Source organism: Nannospalax galili, unplaced genomic scaffold (genome assembly GCF_000622305.1).
Source record: "Nannospalax galili isolate Female #2095 unplaced genomic scaffold, S.galili_v1.0 scaffold386, whole genome shotgun sequence".
NCBI classification, from domain to species: domain Eukaryota; kingdom Metazoa; phylum Chordata; class Mammalia; order Rodentia; family Spalacidae; genus Nannospalax; species Nannospalax galili.
This window is the reverse complement of record NW_008356676.1, coordinates 3319701-3328842: the sequence shown is the minus strand read 5'-3', so window position 1 is coordinate 3328842 and position 9142 is coordinate 3319701.

Below are 9142 nucleotides of genomic sequence, written 5' to 3'. Positions count from 1 at the left end.
TGGCACTGGAAGACTGGGAGCTCTGTGCATGGAAGATCTCAGATGTGATTTGCATTCTGCCATAAGACGACTTGCATGGGATTTGAGACATAGAAGGCTGAAGGGAAGCAACGGCCACTGTCCTTCCAGCAGCAGCAATAGTGGGCACACGGGCATTGTATTAGTTACTTTTCTGTTGCTGTGATAGAAACACCATGACCAAGGGAACTTATAAAAGGAAAAGTTTATTTAGCTTACGGTTCCAAAGGGGCAAGAGTCAGTCAATCATGACAGGGAGGCGTGGCAGCAGAGATGGCTGGAGCAGGAGCAGAAGCTAAGCTCTAACATCAAGCAAGCACAGGAAGCAAGAAAGCAACTCAAGATCCGACAAGGCTTAAGAACTAAGCCTGATCCCAGTGACATGCTTCCTCCAGCATAGCCACATCTTCTAAGACCTCCCAAAACAGCTCCACCAACTGTGGACAAAATGTCCAAATACTCAGAGCCTATGGGGGACATTTTCATTCAAACCACCATAGGCATCTTCAGAATCCTTGCAGAATCCCTGCCAGGGTGGGGAAGCTCAGAGCACCAGCAGCGTGTTCCTGTGGTTTTCTATCCTCATTAAGCAGTTACTTTATAATTCTCACCTGAAAGTTAAAGAGCACACTCACACACAACACCCCCACACACACACTGATTTTCATTTCTCCAATCTTTTCAGTAGACTGTAAATGCTTAATTCCCTGTGTTAAATCCATTCCCGATTAAAATACCTACACTAATATCTATTTCCTTCATTCCTAAGTTACTGATGAGAGGTTACAGTGAAGAGCAGTGCTATTCAGTAGAAATATGAGCCACATGCATAATTTAAATTTTTCTATTATAGTAACCAGGCTAAAAAAGTGAGATGAGGGTATACGGTATGATTCAGGTAAAGCACTTGCTCAGCACGGATAAGGCCCTGGGTGTAATCCTCAACATCAAAAAAAAAAAAAAGGCGGGGGGGAAAGAAAACAGACTTTTAATGATATTTTAATTTTCCCCTACATATCCAAAATATTACTATCATAATAGTCAATATAAAATACTAGTTAAATAATTTACTGTTCCAAGCCTTGGAAATAAAGTATGCTGTGTGTGTGTGTGTGTGTGTGTGTGTGTGTGTGTGTGTTTGTGTACATATGCATTAGAGGCCAGGGGTTGACATTGAGTGTCTTCTTCAATTACTCTCTAACATTTTTTGAAATAGCATCTCTCACCAAACCTGAAGCTCTGTGACTCAGTTTGGCTGGCTGGCCAACAAGCCCCAGAGAACTGCCTGTTTCTACCTTTCCCTCCACCCCACAGCTCTGGGATTATAGATGTGTGCCACAGTGCCTAGGTTTTTACACAGGTGCTGGAGATTGAACTCAGATCCTCAAGTTTATACAGCACACTTTAAGGACCAAGACACCTTCTCAGTCCTCAAGTGTATGTTTTATACATACAGTAAATCTCAATTCAGACTAGCTACATTCCAAAAAGCATTTATTGCTACAAATAACTGCTGATGCTCATTACTGTATAATGTAAATTATATAATAAAACATGACACAATGTAATGGCAGACTATCATGCTATTAGTAAATGAACTCTGGAGTTTGGCGGACAATTTGCTTCTGCTATAAAACCTGACTATTGGTATCTGTCAAATGAAATCTAGTACTTCTTACATTGAATTGAAGTCAGTACCTTTCAAATGAAGAAGAAAGTAAATTCTGCAGCACTCCCCAAACACATGGGAAACTCCATGAGACAAAGAAAAGCCAGGTCCAAGGGGCTAGGAGAGGTCTGCCTTGGGCCGAGGAAAACTCAGGTGCAGGATAGGAAGTGGGCAGTTTCTGAGGGGTGCAGCTAGCTGTTGAGATGGCAGGTGCACTGGTTTGAGCTCCCCCACTCACCCACAGGTAAGGGCTGGGCTGACACAGGAGAGCCTACAAGAATGTTTGCAGATATGCTGAGCCAGATACATAAATCTAGAACAAAAACTTTTTATACAAGCACATCTATCTGCGTGGGCAATAGAAACCCAGCTCTGGAGACCATATCTCACCAAAAATAAATCAGAATCTGAAAACAATCTGGTGTAAGGGTGAATTAGGGAAGAGAAGCAGTTATTAGGGTGGGTCAAGCTAAGATAAATGCACATAGAGACAGATGTGGTGGTGAACACCTTTAATCCCAGCATTCAGGAAGAAAGGCAGGTGGATCTCCGTGAGGGCAGCCTGGCCTCCATGGTAAAGCTGTTTGTTTGTTTGTTTTATAAAAAGCAAGTATGGAGCTGGAGGGATGGCTCAGCAGTTAAGAACACTGGTTGTTCTTGCAGAAGACCTGGGTTCGAATCCCAGTACCCCCATGGCAGCTAACAAGTGTCTCTCACATCAGTTCCAGGGGATCCAACAGCCTCTTCTGTCCTTCATGGGCATTGCACAATACGGGTGCACTTACCTACATGGAGGCAATACACACATACACATAAAATTAAAAAATAATAAATAAAAATTTTTTTTTTAATTTTTAAAAAGCAAGTATGGGGCTGGAAACATGGCTCAGTGGTTAAAAACACTGGTTGTTCTTGCAGAAGACTCAGTCCATCTTGATTGCTTCTGCCATGTGGATCCAGATTCTTACTTTGCTTTTAAATTTTAGAAATAGAGTAGTCCAGGGCAGCCCAGCACTCGGGAGGCAGAGGCAGGTGGATCTCTGTGAGTTCCAGGCCGGCTGGGGCTACAGGGAGACCCTGTCTCAAAAAGCCAAAAATAAAATAAAATAAAATAAAAAATTAAATTAAATTAAATTAAAATAAAATAAAATAAAATATAAAATAAAGCAAGTATGAGAGCAACCGATGCCCCAGGGGCAGGGCTGCAAACCCAGTGACTATAGAAATCTCTGGGGAGGCCCACAGCACAGCTTGGGGTGGGGTAAGATTCTGTGGCTGCAGGCATCCATTTCTTATGGCTTTCTTTGTATTGTTTCAGCCTGGCAGGACCATACACAGACTGAACACATCATCATCATAATAATGAACAGTTTATTTGTGAGTTCTCTCTACACATCAGACATCATGCCAAGAACTTTGCATACAAAATCCCGATTTCATTCTGAGCCCTACCAGGAAATTCCCATTAGCCCCATTTTATATAAGAAAACCAAGGGACTAAGAACATGTTGAAGCTATGGTTCAAACACAGGCACTTCAATTCTGGAATCTTCCATGTAACAGCTCTGATGTGCTGCTTCAGAAAAAAGTTGGCCACCTCTACCTCAACTAGAAAAAGAGAGGAGTTAAGGCTGCAGGGCTAAAGGCTGAAGACTGATTCCACCCAATTCACATATACTGTGTTCGGGTTGGACCTGGGCAAGGGGAGAGTGGGAAGCAGTCAGCACAACACTGTCAACAGGGACAGTGGCACACCACACATATGACACCCTTCCTGAAGCGGTTATATGAGCCCACAAGGTCCCACCCACAGAGACCCTGGGTGGGATCAGGCATAGGAAGAAAGAACCTTTTCAGGTAGGAAAATGCAGTTGCCATGGTGACCACAAATTCTTGGCCAGTGTATTGAGTCTTAATTCAGAGAAGCTTGATTTTCCAGAGAAAGAATAAAATAAAGCAAATCAGAGTCCTTCTGTGCAGTGGCAGCCTTCCACAGAGGGGCAGTGTCTCTGGCGGGCTCATAATCTAAACAGATTAACCGCCAATGCCCGGAGGCCTGTGAAAAGCATCCTGCAGAAGATGAAGTGGGCTTTCATACCTGACAGTATCCCAGATGGGGCTTAGAGTGGCTTTACGGAAGAAGCTGCCAGAATAAATATGACACAGTACTCCGACAGGATCCAGCTCCCGATGGTGGGTCTCCCACATGAGCCTGCAGGTGGACCCTCACAATGTTGGTTTTTCCCCCGGCCAGTCGGCCCTCATTTACCGAACTAAGCTAAGCCCCTGGCTCTTGGTGCTTTCCTACTCAGCTGCCCGCCCCTCTACACCGCCTTCAGAGCCCATTTCCATAGAGCCTGGCTTGTAATTCCTCTTCATTAATGGCTTCCTCATTCTGGAAGAATTGAGACCCAGTGTGAGGAATCCTGCTGCCACACTGTCCCCACAGTGGCACTTCTTTACTGCCCCTCCCCCACAGCCCTGCATACATACACATACTCTTTAGGTGCCTAGTAGGGCATCCCAAAGCAGAGATCCAGGAAAAGTCTGCAGGAACTTACTCTCTACCTTGGGCTGTCCCACTTGGCCTTCATACTATTCCAGATGATGATATCAGCTCCCCTTTGTACAACCTGAATGCTACTTTCCCATCTTTTACCTCTATCCTGAAATACCAAGAAAAGCACTCGGTGCCTAGACTAGGGAGAAAAATTCTACCCAAATCCTAAGGCTTCCTGTACCTCAGAAGGGATCAAAATAACAGAGCCAACTAATTAGAACCTGCTGACAATAGGTTCCATAATCCTTTATTTTCCACATTTATATCCTAGCTCATGAAAAAATTATTGAAGCATTACAGAATTCTAAATATTGAAAGAAAACATGTATCTCATTTTGGGACCCCAGTGGAGTGAACCATTTTCATTTCCCTGAATTCAACTGGTATTGCGTTTTCATTATCCCAATAGTATTATTATCTACTGATAATACTGTAGTATTATCTCATCTGTGTATCGTGAGATAGAGTTTGCTTATCTTCCCCATTCTTCAGGTGAAGCCACCAAGGCCAGAGAAGTCCAGAAGAGCTGCTTAAGGAAGTGACTCCACTGCTCTCTCTGGGCAGGACCAGAGCAGGCTTGGTGAGACTCAGTCTAGGACTCATAGCAGCATCTCTAGAACATCAGAGATCCCTGTCGGGCTGATGTCCTGGGCTGACTCCAGGCCTGGGTGGATATATTAGGGAGCTAGGAATTCCTTTGATAAACAGTATCCACAATTGCCATGAGGATGGTGAACTGGGTTGATGGGTCCACTGATAAGGGACTGCTTTCTCATGGTCTGCACCCTTCTCTGCCTTTGAATGGTGTGCCAGGTACATGAATCAGCTATCAGAAGATACTAATATATTTTTAAATCATTTTACAGAGAAATTTCCTCTACCACCAAAGTAATGGAATTGAAATACACATTGTGATTGTTGTGATCTGTAGCTCACAAAAGGGGCTGTGAGATGTCACAGATGAGCCCACAGCTTATCCATAGAATACAAAGAGATGGAAGATACTTGGCACACATTTGCCCTCCACACCCAAAAGCAGCAGAATTCAGGGAAAATAAAATAGCCAGATCTTAATTATCTGTATTAGTGAAGGAAAGTCTGTGGTCAGGAATCTAAAATGTAAGCAAATATGAAAAGTTATATTTTGCACTTGGAATATGTTGTATACTTTGGAATGTGGATCTGTTTCCTTCCGGGAACTTCTAACACTGAAAACTAAATAAGCCAAAGGACAAAAATATTGGGAAGCTGTCCATGTTTCTTCTCTGTAGCTCTTGGGATGTCTGTGGCTGCAGGAAACAAAAATCCTTACTGAAACTAACTAAATGATGAGGCAATTTACTGTCTCACAGGGCTGAGACCCCAGGTCAGAATCCTGGGGTTTGTTGATCCGGAAGCTCAGCAGTGTCACAGAAGTCCTCAGTCCTTCTGTCATTTCCTCTGCTGTCCACAGTGCTGGCATTAGGCTTGGACTCATGGGAATATGACAGGAGGACTCTATGTATCACCTCCAGGTATAACAAGGTCACAGGGACAAAAGGGACCATATTTTCTCCAGAATCCTCACTCTGTCCCTTGAAATCACAGCAAGCCTCCCTTCATTCCATGCTATCCCAGAACCAGCCACTAGCAGGGGAATCGGACTCAGAGGAATCCCCAGAGAATGGATGTAGGCCAGTCAAACCTCCACTGCACATTCCCCTAAGAAGCCCTTTCCTGCATTCACACTGTAGTGGACTAGATTGAGGTTATTTTACTAATGCTGAAAATCAGTGTGCTGGATAGCGTTAGTGTCAACTTGACACACCTGGGTTGAGGGAGCCTCAATTGGGGAATTCTCTCCATTGGACTGGCCTGTGGCCATGTCTGTGGGGCTTTTTCTTGACTGTTGAGTGATGTGGGAGGGCCCAGCCCACTGTGAGTGGTGCCACCCCTGGGCAGCTGGGCCTATGTAGTATAAGAAAGCAAGCTGAGCACGGGCCAGAGGAGCAAGCCAGTAAGCAGTGTTCCTCCATGGCTTGTGCTTCAGCTCCTGCCTCCAGGTTCCTGAGTATTTTGTCACAACAATGGAGAAACAAATTAGAACACTGCCATCATTGTCCAAGTCACCAAATCACTCTGGGTCCCGAGTCCACCCCTGGGCAGGTGGGCCTGTGTTGCATAAGAAAGCAGGCTGACCAGGGTCCAGTAGAGCAAGCCAGTAAGCAGCGTTCCTCCATGGCCTGTGCTCCAGCTCCTGCCTCCAGGTTCTTGCCCTGAGTTCCTACCTTGGGCTCCCTGATGAACTGTGACCCGGGAGATGTAAGATAAATAAACCCTCTTCTCCCCAAGTTGGTAGTGGTCAGAGTGTTTTGTCACAGCAATGAAGAACAAACTAAGACAATCAGTTTACACTGGTGCCTCCCTGCCTCTTCTTCCTATCAGGTTTATTCCTGTTTAAATTTTAAAATTTCTAAGGTCATACTTTAGTCAACTAGTTTAAACAACAAAATATATATCTAACCAAGGTTTATCTGAGAACGTTTGGTTTTTGCCCAAGCTTTATCCACGCAGCATATGCTAATTAAAAGTACCACACTGGTATAACTAACTTTCTTGGGTATTTAACAGCCATACTTTGAGGCCTATACTAATCTGATCAGAGGGACTTAATGGGACAATTTTTTGCCCCTTTCCCTCTAAGGCCAAGTAAGTCCCAGGGGACTATGGGACATCTCTCGAAATGTCCTGTGACTGTGGTGAGTCACCTGTCCTCTTGTTTAGGGAGGCCATGGAGACCCCACCAGATGGACTTGAACCAGTGTCCAGTCTGCAAAGAGAAGGGTCAACACAGAGGAAACTATCTCCTCACTACTTCTAAGTGAAGTCAGCCCTGGTCAGGCTAGCAGGACCTTTGACTGGAAAAAGAAAGGCCTAAGGAGCCAGAGGTTCCTCCCAAGCCCATATGAGCCTCGAGGACCAGATTCTCAGCTGACCTTAAAAGTAAAAGTAAATTGGTTCATTTGGGCCAACTGTATGGTCTTAAACACCAAAGAGAAAGTATAACCAAAAATTAAAATGATCAATGTATTTCTTTAAGGGTTCAAGGGATTGCATTTCCCAAACATTAAACTTAAGTCTATGTAAGATGTTATTCAGACAATTATTCCTCATTAATGATTTTGTTCTTAACAAGAAAATGATACTCAGATGTAAGACTTCAAATCCTGGTCTACAATACGGTAGTGCCCACCTGTAGCTAAGGGAGACAACCCATTATTATTCTAAAATGATGGCTAAATTTATTTTCTCTCCCTGTCTAGAAGTCATTAAAAAAAAAAAAAAACCCTCATTCTAGCCACTCCAATAGCTATAAAAGTGCCTGAAAACAAATTCTAAGTTCATCACTCTCAAGTCCACCCTTGGTGGCCAAAAGAAAAACAAGGAGGAACCTGATAAATGGATGCTTTTGGAAGCCCTCTTCAGGAAATTCTAATGGACAAAAATTTGGACATTTAAAATTTTCCCTGTTCTAACCTTTTCTGGTTCCCTGTTTAGAACTTGTAATGCTAACCACTCTTGCCTTTACTTCTCCTTCACATCTCCTAGGCACCCACCAAGAACTTTCTTTTCTCCCTACAGTTAAAAGTTATGAAATCTGGGAATCTTTTAGATAGACCCACCCAATGGGTACTCCAATTCTCAGACCCTGAGTCCCTGTTCAGCATGGAAAAAGCCAGAGCAGTCTTTGTCCCAATTCCCCATTTTCAAAATTGGATAACCCCTTCAGAGGATGGTGTGATAAGAATAGGAGGTAAAAATTAACTAGGCAGTTGGGGTAAAAAGACCTCTCAAAAAAGTAGCCAGTTTCTCTCTTGGCTAGATTCAAAATGTCCTTGGGCCTCTTGGCAGCCTGGTCTATATCAGAATCCAGAAATGTTAAAAGTATTTGAAAACTATTCTCTAATCCCTACATGTTAAAGGTTACTACCCTCTTGGGGGGCAGTAATATTAGAGTAGCATATAGTCCCTAAAACCACCTGGTGGGCATGCACCTCAGCCCTACTAAGTGCATGACTACAGAATACCTAAAATGGGACTCTCACTATGGAGACATGTGCATACTAGTCCATGTTCTCCCCTAGGTTTATCTCTATAGCAGAGAGGAAGGGCAAAAGCACTTCACCTTAACCCAAGTCTCTCAAGGGCCAAGAGAAGTCCCTCCACCATCCTTGTGGGAACAGGCACTACAGGTTCTGCTGCCCTGGGTGCCACCACCACCACCATAGCTAACAAAAATTTTAGGCTTCTGAGCTTTCAGATAGACAGAGATAGCAGACATCTACAGGACTCCATCGGGCAGTTGGATAGACAGGTTAGCTCCCTAGCTAAAATGGTGCTACAGAACACAATGAGGCTGAATCTACTGCTCCTAAAGGAAGATGACTTATACATGGTCTTAGGTGAGGTTTGCTGGGGGTTTTTTAAACTTTTACAATAGCAGACATCTACAGGACTCCATCGGGCAGTTGGATAGACAGGTTAGCTCCCTAGCTAAAATGGTGCTACAGAACACAATGAGGCTGAATCTACTGCTCCTAAAGGAAGATGACTTATACATGGTCTTAGGTGAGGTTTGCTGGGGGTTTTTTAAACTTTTACAAAAAATTTTATTGAGAATTTCATACATGAATATAAGGTGTTTTGATCAAATCCATGCCCAGTCTCTCCCCTCCAACATCTCCCATATCTCCCCATCACTTTTTTCTTTTATTTTTTTCTTCTTTCATTTATTTATTTTTATGGAGCTTTTGGGTACTCTAACATTCCCCCCTAAGAGGTAACCCTAAAATCTTTTAAGGATTAGATACAAGCTCCCAAATACTTTTGACGTTTTTGGCCTTTGGAACAGAGTA